General features: G+C 32.5%; 1 protein-coding gene across 1 annotated transcript in view; it reads right to left on the bottom strand.

Annotated features, from left to right (window-relative positions):
- The window catches only part of LOC111675992 (tyramine receptor 1), an 89,851-nt gene that overhangs the window by 50,807 nt on the left and 19,075 nt on the right, over positions 1–19,969 (bottom strand). The window contains exon 3 of the mRNA XM_046947938.1: positions 8,783–8,822. The gene's annotated coding sequence lies outside the window, so the exon portion shown is untranslated. The remainder of the gene's footprint in view (positions 1–8,782; positions 8,823–19,969) is intronic.

The following is a 19,969-nucleotide window of genomic DNA, read 5'->3' as shown; positions in this document are numbered from 1 at the left end:
CGTTTTTGGTCGACAACCGACTATATTTTCTTGATTGGTTGGTTAACATTTTAGTTCACTGCGCTCGAACAGTCAAGGAGAGTCGAAGAGACTCCGTTTTGACCGGACCACTCCACTCATTAGATGTAGTATTTTATATTCTCAGATCCAGCTTGTAGCAGTAGGAGTAAGCTTGTAGGATATTAGTAAGCTTAGATCCAGAAATCTCACCAAGGTTAGATATGAAGTAACTGCCAAGAAAACGATTTCTTTTCAAAGATAGAGCCGTTTCTTCCTTTTCTCTGTCTTTGCAACTGCGACAGTGTTCATGAAGGAGTAGCCCAAGCCTACTTGCATTTCTGCCTAGCTCCCAGTGTCCTTTTATATTAGCTATTAATCTCGATACTTTGGTTTATAAGATGACTTGTGCGTTTCTCATTGAAGGAGGGGCACAACATTGGTACCTTTACATGTATCTAGTATATTTAACCTATTTTCAGCCTTTTGAAGATAAAATCTGAGGATACTACTCTTGATAAAACCTAACCAGGTTGCTACTGAACATGTACAAGCGGACATTATCTCGAATATTTCAGCTTTAAAGACACTACAGTTATTTGGCAGAAGGTGAGATATACTTACTCCAGCGTCTTCTTAGAAGACACCAGAACCAACACAACAGTTCATTTTAAAACCATCTGTAAAGATTTTTGTGGTGTATTCCCTCGGTATGTTACCCTTACATTACTCGCTTCTGGAAGGAACTCTCACTTTGAAACCTTTATCAAAATCATTGTGTGGGGTAAAATAATCGAATGGTTGGAGGCAAATGGCTCTATATATTTTATGTATATTTTCTTATTTGTTATTCTACTTATCCGGATCCTTTGCGTGAACTCTGACAGCTTTATTTGACTGTGCTACTTCTATAACTAGAGGGTAAGCTGTTGGACCACTCACTACCGCCCATTTGTCTACATTGCCCAAACATTTTGCTCAACTACTCTATCAATATATACGATCTTTACTGTCCTATTGTGTAACTTCCATGATGCAAAATTATCACTTCCGTTTACAACCTACACCAGTTATGACTATAAAATGATAAGTATTTTTATAATGAAGCATTTATGGTACTTTTTATCTTGCCTCCGATATAATAAAGAAATTTTTTTGATATTGCAAAAAAGTAAGAATGATTATTTTCTAACAAATATTGATGTTGCTTTACTTAAATCTAAGTGATCAGGCAAATATGTACAACCTCTAGAAATGGCAGATATCATATTGTCGAGTATGCTCCTTACACGTTTCATTTTATCTTTATAACAAATTAAATCAATTTCAAAACAAGTAAGAAATTATAGTCGGTCGACGACAACCATATAATACCCTACACCTTTTACAAAAATGTAATGTGATTTAGTTATCATAATAAAGCATTTAAGTTGTATTGTACCTTGCCCCACTTATACATATTTAAGCGGTTGTTGTTGAATAAAATTGTGGACATTTAAGTGAAATTTTGCTAGGGTCATATAAGGACCTATTATTATGGAATTCGTGAGAGTCATCAAGTCTAGTATAGAACTTGGTTTTTGTAGCTTTTTGTTGAGATACGAGTATATTTAACATAATTATGAAGTTAACCCTTTGACGACCATAGGAAAATATACTTGCCATAACATTTTTATACCCTACACCACTATAGTGGGGAGGGTATTATACGTTTGTAACATACAAAAATATTGGTCCAATACCCACCTTAAAGTATACCGATCGATTCAGAATCATTTTTTGAGTCGATTAACACATGTCCGTCCGTCCGTCCGGCTGGCTGGCTGTCCATGTAAACCTTGTGCGCAAGGTATAGGCCGCAATTTTCAAGATAATTTGATGAAATTTGGACCAAGCATGTTTTTTGGCACAAGGACGAAGCCTATTGAAAATGGTTGAAATCGGTTCATTATTTCACCTAGCCCCCATACAACCGTACCTCCCGATTTGAACTTTTTATGCTATAATTACGTCAAATATTCTGCTATCTCTCTAAAAATTGGCACAAATAAGTTTTATATAAGTATAAATGATACTGCAAATTTTCGTAAGGATCGGCCTATATTTGACCCTAGCCCCCATACAAACCCCCCTTCAAAAAATGACTTAAACGTCTAAAATTGACTTGTAACCATTTGTATCGTAATGAAACTCAACAAAACTAACTGTTATTTAGAAATATATCCTTTTCCCAAATTTACCGAGGATCGGCCCAGATTTGACCTATATAAAGCCTAATTTAGAAATTTTAGTTTTTTATCAATAAATGGCTTAAATATTTTGGAATTATGGTAATATTCAACATAAAAGTTTCTTTACAAAAAATAAAAATTTTATAAAAGTAAAAATTGTAAAAATATACTCATGGTGTAGGGTATTATATGGTCGGCCATGCCCGACTATACTTTCCTACTTGTTAGTATATAGATCTATTTAAATGACAATTAGGGCGGATCTATTAACCGATCTCGACAACTTTATTTGCGAAACTATACATAAGAGTTAGAAATTAGCTAGGAGTATCCTTATCCTAACTATTATGAGGCCATAGATATGGACAACCAAAAAAATTTAAATTGACTAAACCAAAAAGGTTTGGTCGTCAAAGGGTTAGAAGACCTATTCGGCGGCTTCAGTTGTATAGGGGCTGTGTGAAATAATGGACCGATCTAAACCATTTTCAATAAGCTTCGTCCCTGGGATAGTAGATAGTCATGTACCAAATTTCATTGAATAATCTTCATGTACCAAATTTAATTGAATTAGTTTGATTATAAGGTTTACATGGAAGGACGGATAGACGGACGATTGGTAACTTTCATGTGGGTATAGGACAAAAATTATTATGCGTTACAAACATCCCCACTAAAGTGCTGTAGGGTGTAATTACACTTTTGTCACCTATCACTATTGCAAAATGTCCACAATTCCCTCTAAATATCCATTAAATACTTAGCCAACATGGAAAATTCCAACATACTTTTTAATTTTTCATTAAATGGATATAAAGTGTTTGTTAAAGCAATAATTGATCACCCTATTAATCAGACGACAACTAAGCCTATCGACAAATTATTCTTATTTTTATGGCAATAATAACAATTTAACGTTTTGCTTTGGCATTTAAAAAAAATTTTCGTCATAAACCAAAATAGAAAAAAAACATCAGTAACAAATAATTGGTCAATTAAATAATACTAAAACTACAATAATTTGCAAATAAAATTTCAAATTAAAATTCCAAACATTTTTAGATTTAACTGGGTGAATACTTAATAGCAAAAAAGAGTAATTAACTTAGTTCTTTATTATTATTAGTTTAAGGTAAAATTATCTAATAAAGAAAGTTTTTTATTTTTTTTTGCCAACACTTAAGACGTAATTTTATGTCATTTGTGTTCTTCTTGCAGTTGTTGTTCTTTCATATTAATTGCTGGTAATTAAGTTAAAAATACTTTTATTATATTTGTTTTTGTTGCTAATATTAAAGCAATTGCATGTTTACATGTGTAGAGTAAATATCCATGTATGCAAATAGACATTGTGGATTATATATACATTTGTATGTTTGTGTACAGAATCAAGTTAGGTAAATCTTAAAAGTCATTAAAAATTCTAGACAGATATTAAGACATTAATTTGTCAACAAGCAACAAGAAATATACAAAATTTAAAGTTAACAAAAAAAAAAAAAAAAAAAAAATACAATAAATGCCGTATATAAACACAAGATATACATTTAACAAGAATAATAAACATAAAGAAATTAAATAAAATAAATTTGATAAAATTAAGAAATATAAAGAGAAAGATCATATAAGAGTTTATTCTTGTGTAAATTTGTGTTAGCTGCTTTAATAAATTTAATGGAAAAAACGTTTTTGCCTATGTAAAATGGCAAGAGATTACAACGACTTTAAAATTTCAGTATAACATATTAATGCATGTAATCTTTATTTAAATCACAATTTTACTACAAAATTAAACATAAATGATTTGGAAGTTTACACCCGCCATCTTTAGATCGACAGACACTAACCCTTATATAAATACAGTTTTACCCTCTGATTTTTTGTTATCCAAGCATCAGATACCATAGAAGTACAATGAATATCAATGCTGACTGCAGGGTATTCTTTATTTAATGAGATACCAAAAACTGTGTTTAACAATTTCAGCATATACTTAAATTTACCGAATGGGTGTTTAATAATGTCAAATGTCATGACGCGTCATGACGTCCAAAATAAATGTACTTGTGGGCTTATAAATTAGAAGAATAAACTAGCTACACAAATAAATATAAAATGAAGTTGAACTGAACGACAGCTAAACTATAACTGAATTAGAACTGTAATTGAACAGAATTAGAATTGAACTAGAACTGAATTAGAACTGCACTAAAACTGAACTAGAACTGAATTAGAACCGCACTAAAACTGAAGTAGAACTGAACTAGAACTGAACTGAACTGAACTAGAACTGAACTAGAACTGAACTAGAACTGAACTAGAACTGAACTAGAACTGAACTGAACTAGAACTGAACTGAACTGAACTGAACTGAACTGAACTGAACTAGAACTGAACTGAACTAGAACTGAACTAGAACTGAACTAGAACTGAACTAGAACTGAACTAGAACTGAACTAGAACTGAACTAGAACTGAACTAGAATTGAACTAGAATTGAACTAGAACTGAACTAGAACTGAACTAGAACTGAACTAGAACTAGAACTGAACTAGAACTGAACTAGAACTGAACTAGAACTGAACTAGAACTGAACTAGAACTGAACTAGAACTGAACTAGAACTGAACTAGAACTGAACTAGAACTGAACTAGAACTGAACTAGAACTAAACTAGAACTGAACTAGAACTGAACTTGAACTGAACTAGAACTAAACTAGAACTGAACTAGAACTGAACTAGAATTGAACTAGAACTGAACTAGAACTGAACTAGAACTGAACTAGAACTGAACTAGAACTGAACTAGAACTGAACTAGAACTGAACTAGAACTGAACTAGAACTGAACTAGAACTGAACTAGAACTGAACTAGAACTGAACTAGAACTGAACTAGAACTGAACTAGAACTGAACTAGAACTGAACTAGAACTGAACTAGAACTGAACTAGAACTGAACTAGAACTGAACTAGAACTGAACTAGAACTGAACTAGAACTGAACTAGAACTGAACTAGAACTGAACTAGAACTGAACTAGAACTGAACTAGAACTGAACTAGAACTGAACTAGAACTGAACTAGAACTAAACTAGAACTGAACTAGAACTGAACTAGAACTGAACTAGAACTGAACTAGAACTGAACTAGAACTAACTAGAACTAAACTAGAACTGAACTAGAACTGAACTAGAACTGAACTAGAACTGAACTAGAACTGAACTAGAACTGAACTAGAACTGAACTAGAACTAAACTAGAACTGAACTAGAACTGAACTAGAACTGAACTAGAACTGAACTAGAACTGAACTAGAACTGAACTAGAACTGAACTGAAACTGAACTGAACTGAACTGAACTGAACTAGAACTGAACTGAACTGAACTGAACTAGAACTGAACTAGAACTGAACTAGAACTGAACTAGAACTGAACTAGAACTGAACTAACTAGAACTGAACTAGAACTGAACTAGAACTGAACTAGAACTGAACTAGAACTGAACTAGAATTGAACTAGAATTGAACTAGAACTGAACTAGAACTGAACTAGAACTGAACTAGAACTGAACTAGAACTGAACTAGAACTGAACTAGAACTGAACTAGAACTGAACTAGAACTAGAACTGAACTAGAACTGAACTAGAACTGAACTTGAACTGAACTAGAACTAAACTAGAACTGAACTAGAACTGAACTAGAACTGAACTAGAACTGAACTAGAACTGAACTAGAATTGAACTAGAACTGAACTAGAACTGAACTAGAACTGAACTAGAACTGAACTAGAACTGAACTAGAACTGAACTAGAACTGAACTAGAACTGAACTAGAACTGAACTAGAACTGAACTAGAACTGAACTAGAATTGAACTAGAATTGAACTAGAATTGAACTAGAACTGAACTAGAACTGAACTAGAACTGAACTAGAACTAGAACTGAACTAGAACTGAACTAGAACTGAACTAGAACTGAACTAGAACTGAACTAGAACTGAACTAGAACTGAACTAGAACTGAACTAGAACTGAACTAGAACTGAACTAGAACTAAACTAGAACTGAACTAGAACTGAACTAGAACTGAACTAGAACTGAACTAGAATTGAACTAGAACTGAACTAGAACTGAACTAGAACTGAACTAGAACTGAACTAGAACTGAACTAGAACTGAACTAGAACTGAACTAGAACTGAACTAGAACTGAACTAGAACTGAACTAGAACTGAACTAGAACTGAACTAGAACTGAACTAGAACTGAACTAGAACTGAACTAGAACTAAACTAGAACTGAACTAGAACTGAACTAGAACTGAACTAGAACTGAACTAGAACTGAACTAGAACTAAACTAGAACTAAACTAGAACTGAACTAGAACTGAACTAGAACTGAACTAGAACTGAACTAGAACTGAACTAGAACTGAACTAGAACTGAACTAGAACTGAACTAGAACTGAACTAGAACTAAACTAGAACTAAACTAGAACTGAACTAGAACTGAACTAGAACTGAACTAGAACTGTACTAGAACTGTACTAGAACTGAACTAGAACTGAACTAGAACTGAACTAGAACTGAACTAGAACTGAACTAGAACTGAACTAGAACTGAACTAGAACTGAACTAGAACTGAACTAGAACTGAACTAGAACTGAACTAGAACTGAACTAGAACTGAACTAGAACTGAACTAGAACTGAACTAGAACTGAACTAGAACTGAACTAGAACTGAACTAGAACTGAACTAGAACTGAACTAGAACTGAACTAGAACTGAACTAGAACTGAACTAGAACTGAACTAGAACTGAACTAGAACTGAACTAGAACTGAACTAGAACTGAACTAGAACTGAACTAGAACTGAACTAGAACTGAACTAGAACTGAACTAGAACTGAACTAGAACTGAACTAGAACTGAACTAGAACTGAACTAGAACTGAACTAGAACTGAACTAGAACTGAACTAGAACTGAACTAGAACTGAACTAGAACTGAACTAGAACTGAACTAGAACTGAACTAGAACTGAACTAGAACTGAACTAGAACTGAACTAGAACTGAACTAGAACTGAACTAGAACTGAACTAGAACTGAACTAGAACTGAACTAGAACTGAACTAGAACTGAACTAGAACTGAACTAGAACTGAACTAGAACTGAACTAGAACTGAACTACAACTGAACTAGAAGTGAACTAGAACTGAACTAGAACTGAACTAGAACTGAACTAGAACTGAACTAGAACTGAACTGAAGTACGTCTGAAATACAAGTGAATTAGAACTGGAAAAAAGCTAAAGTAGAATTAATAAAATATTTTTTTTTGTTGTCATCTTTGTTGTACACCCCAGCATTGTTAGCATTTCAAAAATTCCCCTAAACTCGGTAACCAAATAATTGTGTTCTTTTTGACAAGAAATTGAAAAATATGTTACACACACATTAAATCCTGAAACAAACAGCCAATTTAGCAAAGCGCTTAAAGGCAAGCTGTTATGGAATGTGTATTATAACCATTTTGTGTTTAATAAGTAGGTATGTATGTTCATGCATAGCAGTGATCCTATCCTATTTATATATGAGATTTATGCAAATATAACGACAGCAAAAATGGTGTTAAAAATTTTTGAAATTTTTGAAATAAAACAAAATTTAATACAAATTTTGAAATATACAAGGGAATGAATTTAAATTAATGTTTTGCTTGAATATATAATATGTAAAGACAATATGCTGTTTTTTATAATATATTTACAATATGTATGAAAATCTGTTTTACATTACTCTAGTATCTGAGATTAACTTGATTTTTATAGTAAATTTCAACTTTTATCTTTTAATACTCTAGTTGTAAAATAAATCTCTAAACATTTATTGACATGTTTTGTTTTAGTTTCATTTCATTTAGTGATATTTCTGTAAATAATATTATTTTATTACGAATTTGTGTATTTGCCACATTTGCCCATTTTAGTTTATTTGCTTTCAGTTCAGGTTTGTATTTTGTTTTATTTTATTTTTTTTATAAAAGTTCTTATCTTTACTTATTTTATAATGCCTCTAAAATGTGTGAAATGTACATATGTTGGCACAAATAAATAAATGACTGCCAGTCAGTCAGTCAGCCAGACTGACTATTTGCTATGGTTCATTCTGACAGGCGGCCAAGCTGGCTGTTCACGTTCTACTATTATCCAATAGATAAGAAAAAAATATAAAAAAAGATTTTGTTGTTTTTTTTTTTTTTTCAAATTCAAAGTTTATATGACTCTGTCTAATGGTAAATAAGTAAATGGCTGTATTTGTTTAGTATTTACTAACGACTGAAATGAAAGTATTCAGGTAAAAAAGAGCTTATGAAACAAAAACCAAAAACAAGCATTTGATAATTCAAAAACTGAGTGGTAGTACTTCTGTAGCTTAAATATTATTAAATATGCCTTAATTTGAGTAAAGTTTTACTTTTAGTTTTTCGTATAATATATTTTTTAATAAAAAACACTTTTTCTAATATTTGTATCAGGAAAATTAATATTAAACAAAAAATAATTACCTTATATACTCTAATAAGTATTTTCTTTCATATTAGGTTCCTGGAAAAGAATATAAAATGAAGATTAGTTTTATAACATGACAGTAACATTTATATAATTTAAATAATACTTAACAAATCTACTTGAATTAAAAAAGGTTTATTCTTGGAAATTATTTGCGTATTTTTAATATAAATATAAATTTTATAATTACTTTAAAATTTTTTGCATAATGGTTAAAAGATAAACATTTTTCATTAGGAATACACAATGTGTTATACGCAACTCTTGATTTTGGCAATATTTTTGGACAAATTAATGGAAGGATCTGCTAAACGTAGGAAGGGAAATTATAGAAAGCAACAGGAATGACAAACATATATATGTCATTACTAACACCTAACTCTCTCCAGGACATGTCACCTTGATAACATAGGCTGACAAATGACTAAAGTATACTTTTGATTGAACCGCACTAAATCCGAGTTTAACGTCAGACCTGAAATTTGAAATATTGTGTCTTGAAGTTTTAAAAACAGCATCAACTTTATTTAAAAACAAGTGAAATTATAATCCGGCGAATCCAACCATATAATATCCACAAAGGTTCATAATTATGAACTTAAAAACCCTATTCGGCGGCTTCATCTGTATGGGGGCTAACTGAAATAATAGACCGATGTTAATCATTTTCAATAGGCTTCGTTCTTGGGACAATTTAAGATCATGTGCCAAATTTCAATGAATTATCTTCAAAATTGCGACCAGATTACAAGGTTTACATGGACAGACAGACAGACAAACAGACAGACAGACAGACAGACAGACAGACAGACAAACAGACAGACAGACAACCAGACAGACAGACGTACGAACAACAGACGACTCAGATAATTATTCTGAGCCGATTGGTATACTTTAAGGTGGGTATAGGACCAATATTATTGGTATCATATCAGCCAAAAATAAAACTCCCCACTAAAGTGATGTAGGGTACAAATATTGTATGGCGTCTTCTTTGAAATAATCTTCTGACAATCATCACTTTTCAATTGAGTTATCATCATATGAAGCTAGATACAGCAAAAAAATTTACTTTGTTTTAATTTGCTGTAGTTTATAAAGCATAAAAGTTGACGGACAGAAATCGTTAAGTTTAATCAAAATTAATTAAAATTAATATATTAATTACAGCTGATTGAAACTTTCTTCCATCCTTCCTAATACGTTTCGCAATCTAATAGTGTAGGGTATAAATACGATGAAAACTATGATAAGTCAGACGTTAGACCTTTCTTTTAAAGCTGACAAAATGGTCTTTCAGATAACTTACATTTTTTCAAACATTTAGGACACGATATACTAAATCACAGATCAGATGAAGAAAATATGAAGTCATGTTAGCACACCTCGAAACGCTTAACTTGGTCTCTGGGCTCTAACTTTGTATAGCCTACACCAATATAGTGATGATAGTATTATGCGTTTGTGCTGATGTTTGTAAAACCCAAAAATATCGATCCAACACCGCTACTAAAGTATACCAATCGGCTCAGATTCAATTTCTGCTATGTCCGTCCATCTTCTCCATACAACGGGGCTATAAAGTGGCGATGTCAATAACTCATCAGACATTCCTCGGAATGATTTGACATGTATCCGAACCAGAGAACTAAATAATCTGGTAATACGGATAGTTCTTGTCAGCCCATATAACTTGAATGAGTGTGTCAAATATTGTTCTCAAGAACAATGTCTTTGGCATCCCATCTGCGTGGTTGTAAACGGAAATGATTTTTTTTTTGCATCTCGGAAGTAAAGCAAAGGATCAGCAGTTAAAGAATAGTGTACGTATGTTGGACCAGAAATTTCATATATGTAAATATGGTGTGAAGCACAATGTTGTAGTAGTGAGTCACCACAGAAGCTCGCCAAATGAAATAAGGCCAACACGACGGTCTTCACGTAAAGCACTTCGACATTCAGCCTGCAGAAGAGTAGTACTGTGTCACTAAGCGTTGGATATGAGTATGATGTCAAATGTATTCATGAAGAAGTATGCAGGACCTCTACCTTGCCACATAGACGAAGCGTTGTTACAGCGACTCGATGCAGATGAGTAGGATGCAGGAGTATGCAGGACCTCCACCTACCTACTGACGAAGGCATTTTTTCAAACTTTAGGACACGATACTTCAAATCCCAGATATGATGGGAAAATTCTGTGATCAAACTAAGCGCGGTTCAATCCTTAATATAAATATACTTTGTTTACTGAGTTAAAAATTTGTCGGTAAAGTTCAAAGATATAAATTGGATATTTATATACATTACACCACTGTATGAAGGAGGTATCAGACAGACAAACAGTTAGAGAAACGATAAACAGAGAAATAGACAAACTTTTGGAATACATGGAACAAATTTTCTGCATTAATTCCAAAACAATAACAATAATATCCTTTCACTGTTTTCAAAACAAACAATACAAACAAACACAAAAATATTTTTTTCCAAATTACGATAACGTTATCAGTTCAAAATCCATTCATAAAAATCATAAACTATTTAAGTAAAAATTGTACTTTAGGCTTTTTTAAAAAAATATGAAGATAAATAGTTTATACGTCACATGTTTAAATATCAATATTAGTTTAAGGGTTTGATTTTATGGTTTTCTTGTTGAAAGTACAAAAATTTAAATTTTTTATTGGAAAAATATAATAGTAGCGTTTATATAAAAAAAATGTAAATACCTTTTTCTAAGAAAATAAAAATATGTGAAATAGTTTTTTAAATGTCATACAGTTAGAAATTCTCACAGCAGCCATATGACTAAAATCGATTTTAAATGTCAATGTCATGGTTATTATTGAAGTCATTTTCTGAAGGACCTTATATGGGGGTTAGGATCAATTATGTAACGATCTTAATACAATTTTACAAACAGATTTATGTTTTTATAAGAATTTGGCTATAGATACTTCTTTTAGATAGTAATGGGCATTAAAGTAATTTTCCGAAGGGGTCCTTATAAAGCGGGTAGGATCAATTATAGGACGATCTTTATAAAAATTTTTACAAAGAGATCAAGGTTTCTATAAAACATGTTTATGTCTAATTTCATCGCTGTAGATGCTTGTTATAGAAAGTTATGGTAAAGAAGATACCAGTGACAGACAAAGTTCCCACAATAATCGGTTCTACGCACCGGAACGACGAACGAGTTCAAAGAACAACGATCAAGGATTGTCAACCCAGCCACACCGACAACAATCACAGAAAAAGTTAAGTAATTAGGTGTAATCCTCGACCGGAAATTAAAATGACATACATATACACACATACACATCAGTGCTGAGCAATATGTAGGAGAACTATAGACATGAAATGAGGTCTTAGTTCTACTATGTTAAATTGGCCTTTTAAAAGTTTAATTAGACCAATCCTAGCTTAAGCTTCAATAATCTGGTGGACTGCTTTAGACAAAAAGTGCAATATCAAACTACTACAAGGAGTTTAGCATACATGCTGCTTGGGTACTAGTACTAGTTCAAGCAAGGCTATGGAAACGTTGCTAGATATTTCAGACATTGAAACATATTTAAGATATTTAAAGAGCCTTAACGGTTCTTTACTTTAGGTGAACTGACCAAAATCGGTTACAGGACACGCCATCAACGTATACTGGACAAAGTGGAATCTTTGGACGTGCCCATCGCATAACAGACTCAGAATAAGTCAGAAATTTTGAAACGCTGTTCAACGATATTATGTCTTGGTTAAGCGAAACATTAGAGCAAATACTGGTAGGAATCCGTTGCTACACGTATGGCTCTAAATTGGGGGACAAAGTGGGGCTGGGGTTCTACATATATTGAAGATCCAGAAACAGAAATATACCACGCTTTACCAAATCATAACGCAAGCTTCCAGGCAGAAGTCCAAGCAATAACTCATTGGATTAGAATAAATATGGACCCCAAGGCAATTAGGGCGATATCAGGTAATAAAATTAATACTAAGACCGTATTGGATTGAATACTCTCCCAGAGGTAAGGTTTACATCGTATGGGTACTAACTTACTCGGAAGTAGTCGGAAACGAAAGGGTGAACGTAATAGATTTAAAGGGAAGGGAGTTCGAGGCAGTTAACCTTACAAACGAAAAACCATTCAACGCAACACAAGATGGACAAAAAATATTGGTGGGAGAATACCATAAGACCTCTTGGAATATTGAAACAGTGGGTAGAACCATGAAGATGAAAAATCTCCTCAAAATGATTAAATCCGAAGTTAGAATGATGGTACGTATTCTAAGTGGACACACAGGATTACGAGCAGATCTATGCAAAATTGGACGTGTGGATTTTCACGAGTCTAAAAAATGTGGAGAGGAAAGTGAAAGTCTGAAGCAGTATCTTTGCCACTGCCAGGCATTCGTCGAAGTTAGATCCAAGTAACTTGGAAGTGATGTTGTTCCGGAAACTGAGATTATGAACATTGAAAATAATTCATTCAATAATTTTTTTCATGATAAGGACCTTAGGGGGGCTAGGCGAAACGAATACCAAGCAATCTGCATGAACTAAAAACTTTCTAGCGGTTCTCGTTCGGACTCTATCGTGTTTTCAACAGACAGACGGACGGACATGGCTAAATTGTGTTAGAACCAGAATATTTATATTTTATGATTCTTAGAAAAATATTTCGATATGCTACAAACGAAATAACAGAATCAAAAAACCCCTATGTTTTTTATTGTGGGTATAAAATAAAGGCACATTTATCCTCAACTTTCCAAACTTATTGCAAAATTTTACTTGTTAGTAAATTTTAATTAAGAATAAACTCATTTTTATCATATCTCATTAAATGTATTAAAGACAATATTTTTCCTATTCTTTTTTTTTCTTGCAGTAATATTAGTTTTGTAGTATTCTTACTTTTTAATCCGCTTGACTTTAGACGATGACATTACACACATAGTATGTTCATCAAGGGATTGTGTTTAAATACCAGCACTCATTTCCTTTCTACTATTTCCCCAAAAAAACAAAGAAAACATCATTAGAAGACTTAGACTTTGTGTAACACATAAAAACATTTCTTCTTTTTTTAAAAGCTTTATTTAATTTTGTTCTTTTTCCCTTGCCTAACATGACATCTTAAATCATTCTACTCTACGATGAGTTTAAATGTCATGTTTAGATTTGATGTTACAAATGTAGGAGTAAAAACTTTATAGACTATAAAAAGGGGGAAGAAATTTATTTGTCTTTTTACCTTTATGACATTTTAATAAATTTAATTAAATTTCATTTTAATACTAGCTATACCCAGTTTTCTTCGAATTGATAGAGGAGGAATCTTTTCTCAAAAATATCGTTAGTATTAGTATTTTATTAAAAGAACGATAAAGAAATCATTTCTGATGGAAACTGTTGCAGAATCGATAAAGAAGTTTCTTGTTCCTATATATTTTTTTAGATATTCCAATTTAATATATATGGGAAGTAACATGCCCCTATTTGATAGTTGAGTTTTTTTTGCGCAAAACGTTCACATGTATTTTAGTGTTACTCGTCAAAAATTTGAGGAATCTAGCTATAATAGTTTCCCTGATATACGAATATTATGTCTCTAAGAGCAGATATCGACTCGTAAGCGACCACGCTCTCATAATCCGTCAACTTATAAATCAAATATTTATACGAATGTCAAAATTGTTTGTCCGAATTTTAAGCATTCTAGCCCTAATGGTTTCCCTGGTATAAGAATTTTTGTATATAATTCAAATGGGATGTGTGAAGCTCCTAGTCCACCCATATTTGTCTGGAATATATTTGTATTGAATATTCATATTGATATCAAAGTAGTGCGGTCAGAACTTGAGCACTCCAAATTTTTTATTGTGGGGCATGGCACTCCCACTATTGGCAGCTTATTATGTGACATAATTTTCGTACAATTTTGGGAACTGTATCTGTAATAGTTTTGCGTTGGATGTGACACACCCCTATTGCTAAAAATTTGAGGATCTCTTAATATAACAATTGGGCGTGGCACCCTGTCGTGTTATTTCAAAATAAAAAATATCATATTTTTCGTTTCAGGAATACACTGCGATTGAACACCTTCAGTGGAGGTCTTATTTCACAGTGGTCTTTTTCAATCACTAGGTATTCTTTTGCGGCGACTCAACAACGCCCCATTGTGTATCTTAAACACAGATAACAATCTACCTTTGCTGCAATACTTTATCTATCTAGTCTCTTACCATTGCTATCTAGTTGCCTAACTTTCAAGATACATAAACATTACTTCCATTTACAACCAAACCGATATAATGGTCTCAATTGAGTCGGCAATATCACCTAGAGACATAACCGGTAGACCGAAGTAGGAATCCCTCAAATAAACTGAGGACTTTGTTCCTATAAATTGTGGTAAATATGTTATGAAAAGATTTTTCTCTAGACATTTCTGGACAAGGAAGAAAAATACAATGATATCACTTTTATAAGATACCATTTATCCATCACCATTCAATCCTGCACACTTCTCATTCATTCGACACGCTCATAAGATAACTACGTACGACAAATGAATAAAACAAGTAGGAAAGTATAGTCGGGCATGGCCGACTATACTTTGGGTTGAGTTTCATTGCGATACAAATGGTTACAAGTCAATTTTAGACGTTTAAGACATTTTTTGAAGGGGGTTTTGTATGGGACCTAGGGTCAAATAAGGGCCGATCCTTACGAAAATCTGCAGTGTCATTTATACTTATATAAAACTTATTTGTGCCAATTTTTAGAGAGATAGTAGAATATTTGACGTAATCGGGAGGTACGGTTGTATGGTGGCTAGGTGAAATAATGGACTGATTTCAACCATTTTCAATAGGCTTCGTCCCTGTGCAAAAAAACATTCTTGGTCCAAATTTCCTGTAACTTGCGCACAAGGTTTACATGGAAAGCCAGCCAGCCGGACAGACGGACGGACATCTGAATCGATCGGTATACTTAAAGGTGGGTATTGGACCAATATTTTTGTATGTTACAAACATCAGGACAAACGTATAATACCCTACCCACTATACTGGTGTAGGGTATAAACATGACCAGTCAGGACATAGTCCTGCGGGCAACAGGCCATACATAGTACCAGATTATGTTGATCTCTAATGGACTCTTGAATGTTAGTGGTTAGTGCTCTAGTCTGGTAGATCGGTGGTGGTGGGTTCGAGCGCACAACAGGCTCGATAGAGGCCTAGGTGTATTTCTACGGATTTGGTGTATATATGTACATCCTCCTTTCAAACTAAGTAACTAACTAACTAATTAACTAACTAATTAACTAACTAACTAATTAACTAACTAACTAACTAACTAACTAACTAACTAACTAACTAACTAACTAACTAACTAACTAACTAACTAACTGACTAACTAACTAACTAACTAACTAACTAACATGTGGCTCTCTAATTCGACCCCATGTCAAATCAATCAAAGGAATATTCGAAGACTCAAATGACATCACCAGTTTATATCAAGGTTTATCATCAAGGTAACAAGCCGGGAGAGTGTCCATGTGTAAGTTAAAACAAGTTTTAATAAGAACCCACATAAATATGAAGACCCGAGTTTTCAATAATTTTACCAAGACATGCCTTTAAGAAGAGCGTTATTTAAAAACAATTATGAATATATTGTCGGGCATGGCCGACCATATGATACCCTACACCAGTCAGTATGTTAAATATATGGATTATTAAAAAACCTTAAAAAAATAATATGTGCCAAATTTTATCAATTTATCTTGAAAATTGCGACCTGTAACGTGCGCACAAAGTTACATCGACACACAGGCAGACGAAAGGACAGGCGGACAAAGCTAAATCGACTCAGAAAGTGATTCTAATCCGATTGTTATATTTTAAGGTGGGGGTAGGACCAAAATTTTTGGGTGTTACACACATCATCACAGACGCATAATACCCTATAGTGGTGCTGGGTATAATTTTTTGCTGAAATGTTTAGAGATTTCTTGTACGAATCATTTTTAAATTGGGGATATTTTGGTATTAATTCAGAATTCTGTATACTTGAGTCAATTTTAGTTTTATCTAAAGTATGCATTAAGGATTAAGATTACTTGAATTCAAAAAGACTTAAATTTGGATTTTTTGCTTTATAATCAACATTAAAAAATCGGAATCTTATGAAAATATGTGTCAAATATATAATTGATATAAAATATATAAAACATTTTGCTATTTTGTAATACTATTCTGCTGATAAATTAACTTTTAATAGTATTGTGTAACATGTGAGTTATTGCAACACAATATGTTGCAAATTAAGCTGCAGCTGCATATAAAAATGGGTGTATTTTTTCAATCATTACAAGATAACCAATAGTTCTATAAGGCGTTAATTTTCTTCTTTTAGTATCTTATTCAAATAATTTAAAAAGATTCACCGAAAACTGCTAGGTACACACAAGTAAATATATTGGTATTCATGTATAAGTAAAGTCCTTAAATTATAAAACAAATAAAAAATCCTTTCACTTGTTAAAATACTTTCGAGTAAAAGAAGAAGATGTTCTTATGCCACTTATCATGCCTGTATGTGGCATTAAGTTGTACTTTAAATGATGAAAATACCAAAAGAATACATATACTCAAGTGTTTATATCACTGCATAAGTGTTTATCATCTACATATGTACACTTTTGATAAGGATGTTGTTTTCAACTTTTTGTTGTTGAACAAATCAGTTATTAATAATTCAATGTAGAATATCTATTGATTTTGTAACTCATTGAAAAGTTAACTTATTTATGAGTCCCTATTAGACTTTAAACTATAAGTTTGATTTTGGATGATCTAGTCAAGTCTGTTCGTAAGGCAGTCTGTCTTGAGAAGATGATGAACGTCTGTTTCCAGTAGCCATAATCTGACAATAAATTTCCTGGATATGATGAAGAACGTCTGGAGAAGATGAAGAACATCTGTTTCGTATAGACATATACTTGACAATAACTTTCCCCCAAATAAGATAAAAATCCTATATTTGTCATATTCTATCTAATAACTATTCTAAATAACAAAAATGGATATATTAAAAACAAAATAGTACAAAAGATAGATTCTTTTCGCTTTTTTGGAAGTCAATAAACATCACTTCCACAGAAGGTGAAAAAAATCGCTTTGTGTTACTTTTGAAGTGGTGATAAATGTTATTCTTTTGAAAGTACTTCGTTCTTTCTTTGCTGTGATAAATCAATTACACTTTAAAATTTTTATGGTATATAGAAATTTACGTGTGGAATACATATGACAGGGCGTCATTAGTTTAAATAAAAAGTAATAAAATATAGGAATCATTATAGAAAACTCAAAAAGTACCTTTTGAAAAACGAAAAAGTACCAAAAAGTTCCATTTTATGTGTTCTCACCTAATACCGAATCTACATACTTAATTTCATATTTCGAGATTCAATATTATAGAAAATTCAAAAAGTACCTTTTAAAAAACGAAAAAGTACCAAAAAGTTCCCTTTTAGGCTTCTTACTTAAACCAGACTCCACATAATTAATTTCATGTTTCTAGCCAATAACAACACACTAGTCCTGCTCTCGCTCTGCAGCTCTCGCTCTGCAGATCTCGCTCTGCATTGGTTTTATAAACAGAGTACAATAACAAAATTTACCGTATGATAATGTATTTTGTTTTTGTTTTTTTTTGCAATTTCTGTTTGAGCATGAATAAAATATCTCAGTTTTTGATAAAATTTTCAGAGGTTGTCTCGGATTTTTGCTCATATCTCCATTACTTATAGACCGATTTTGCTGATTTTATATAGCGATCTTCCCGAAAGCATGTCTAACTGAATTATTGAAGATTCGTATCTCGTCGATATCTGGGGTCCTGATTTCAACAAACATACAGACAGAGGGACATGGCTTAATCGACTCCGCTAACTATAAGGATCCAGATAATATATATGTACTTTATAGGGTCGGAAAATTATATTATAAAAATTACAAACGGAATGACGAACTTATATATACCCTTCTCACGAAGGTAAAGGGTTATACGGTAGGAAATTTTTTTGAGAAACTTTTGATTTTGCTTGAGAGAGAAAGAAAAGGAATATCATTCAACACTTTCTCGGTACGGAGATTCCCGTACTCGGAATGTTTTTTTTTTTTTTTTTTGTTACAAAACAAATCAATGCAGTTTCTGAAACAAAAGCTCCTGTGTGTGGACAATAAGGAAACTTCAAAAGAAAACAAGTATGAATGTATAGTCGGGCGTAGCCGACCATATGATACCCTACACCAGGCAGCATGTATGTTAAAAATGGGGATTATTTAAAAAATAAAGCATTGGGTTTGTTTTTTTTAACTTTATTTCGGAATATTTTTACTTTTTTTTGGCAAAAAGGAGATTTTTTAAGAGGGCTCAAAGGGGAGTAGGGCAAAATATGGCCCTATCCTTATAAATGTTGGTAGGCGGAATTAAGTCTTCTTCAATATTATTTATGTAGAATTTAAAAGTGTTATTAGTGTTTGTAAGTGAATTTTGACCTTTAAGTCATTTTCTGAAGGGGAGTTTGTATATGGGATAGTGTCAAATTAAGTCCGATCATTACAAAAATCGGCAGTGTCATTTAAAGTTCTATAAAACTAAGTTTTGTCGACTTTTGTTAACATAATAGATTATTTAAATTAATTATAAGCCAAAAGTCATCGTCGAACAAAAATAAGTAGTTATTCACCCAAAAAGTAACTACTTACACTTTTCTCCAATATTACTTGCCTACTTACCGGCTAAGTAAAGATTTTGCTGGTATGGTCTTCTATTGTCCTAGGGACGAAGCCTATTGCAAATGGTTATGATCGGTCGATTATTTCACCTAGCTCTCATACAACTAAACACCCAAATAGAGCTTGTAAACCTTGCAATCAAACCTTGTAATTTTGGAGATAATTCAAAAAAAATATGGTCTGCCACGACCAACTTTAATTTCTTACTTGTTGTACATGTCTTTCAGTAAAATCAAATAAAACTACTGTTCAAAATTTAAGAATATTAAATAAAGCAAATGTTGAAAGTTAAACAAACACTAAGGCACACTTCATGATGATCCATGTAAATGTGTGGGATACACAATTTAAACACA

The sequence above is a fragment of the Lucilia cuprina genome, chromosome 4 (assembly GCF_022045245.1).
Source record: "Lucilia cuprina isolate Lc7/37 chromosome 4, ASM2204524v1, whole genome shotgun sequence".
Taxonomy (NCBI): Eukaryota; Metazoa; Arthropoda; class Insecta; order Diptera; family Calliphoridae; genus Lucilia; species Lucilia cuprina.
Note: the sequence above shows the minus strand (reverse complement) of the source record. Positions and strands in the feature narration are given on the sequence as shown.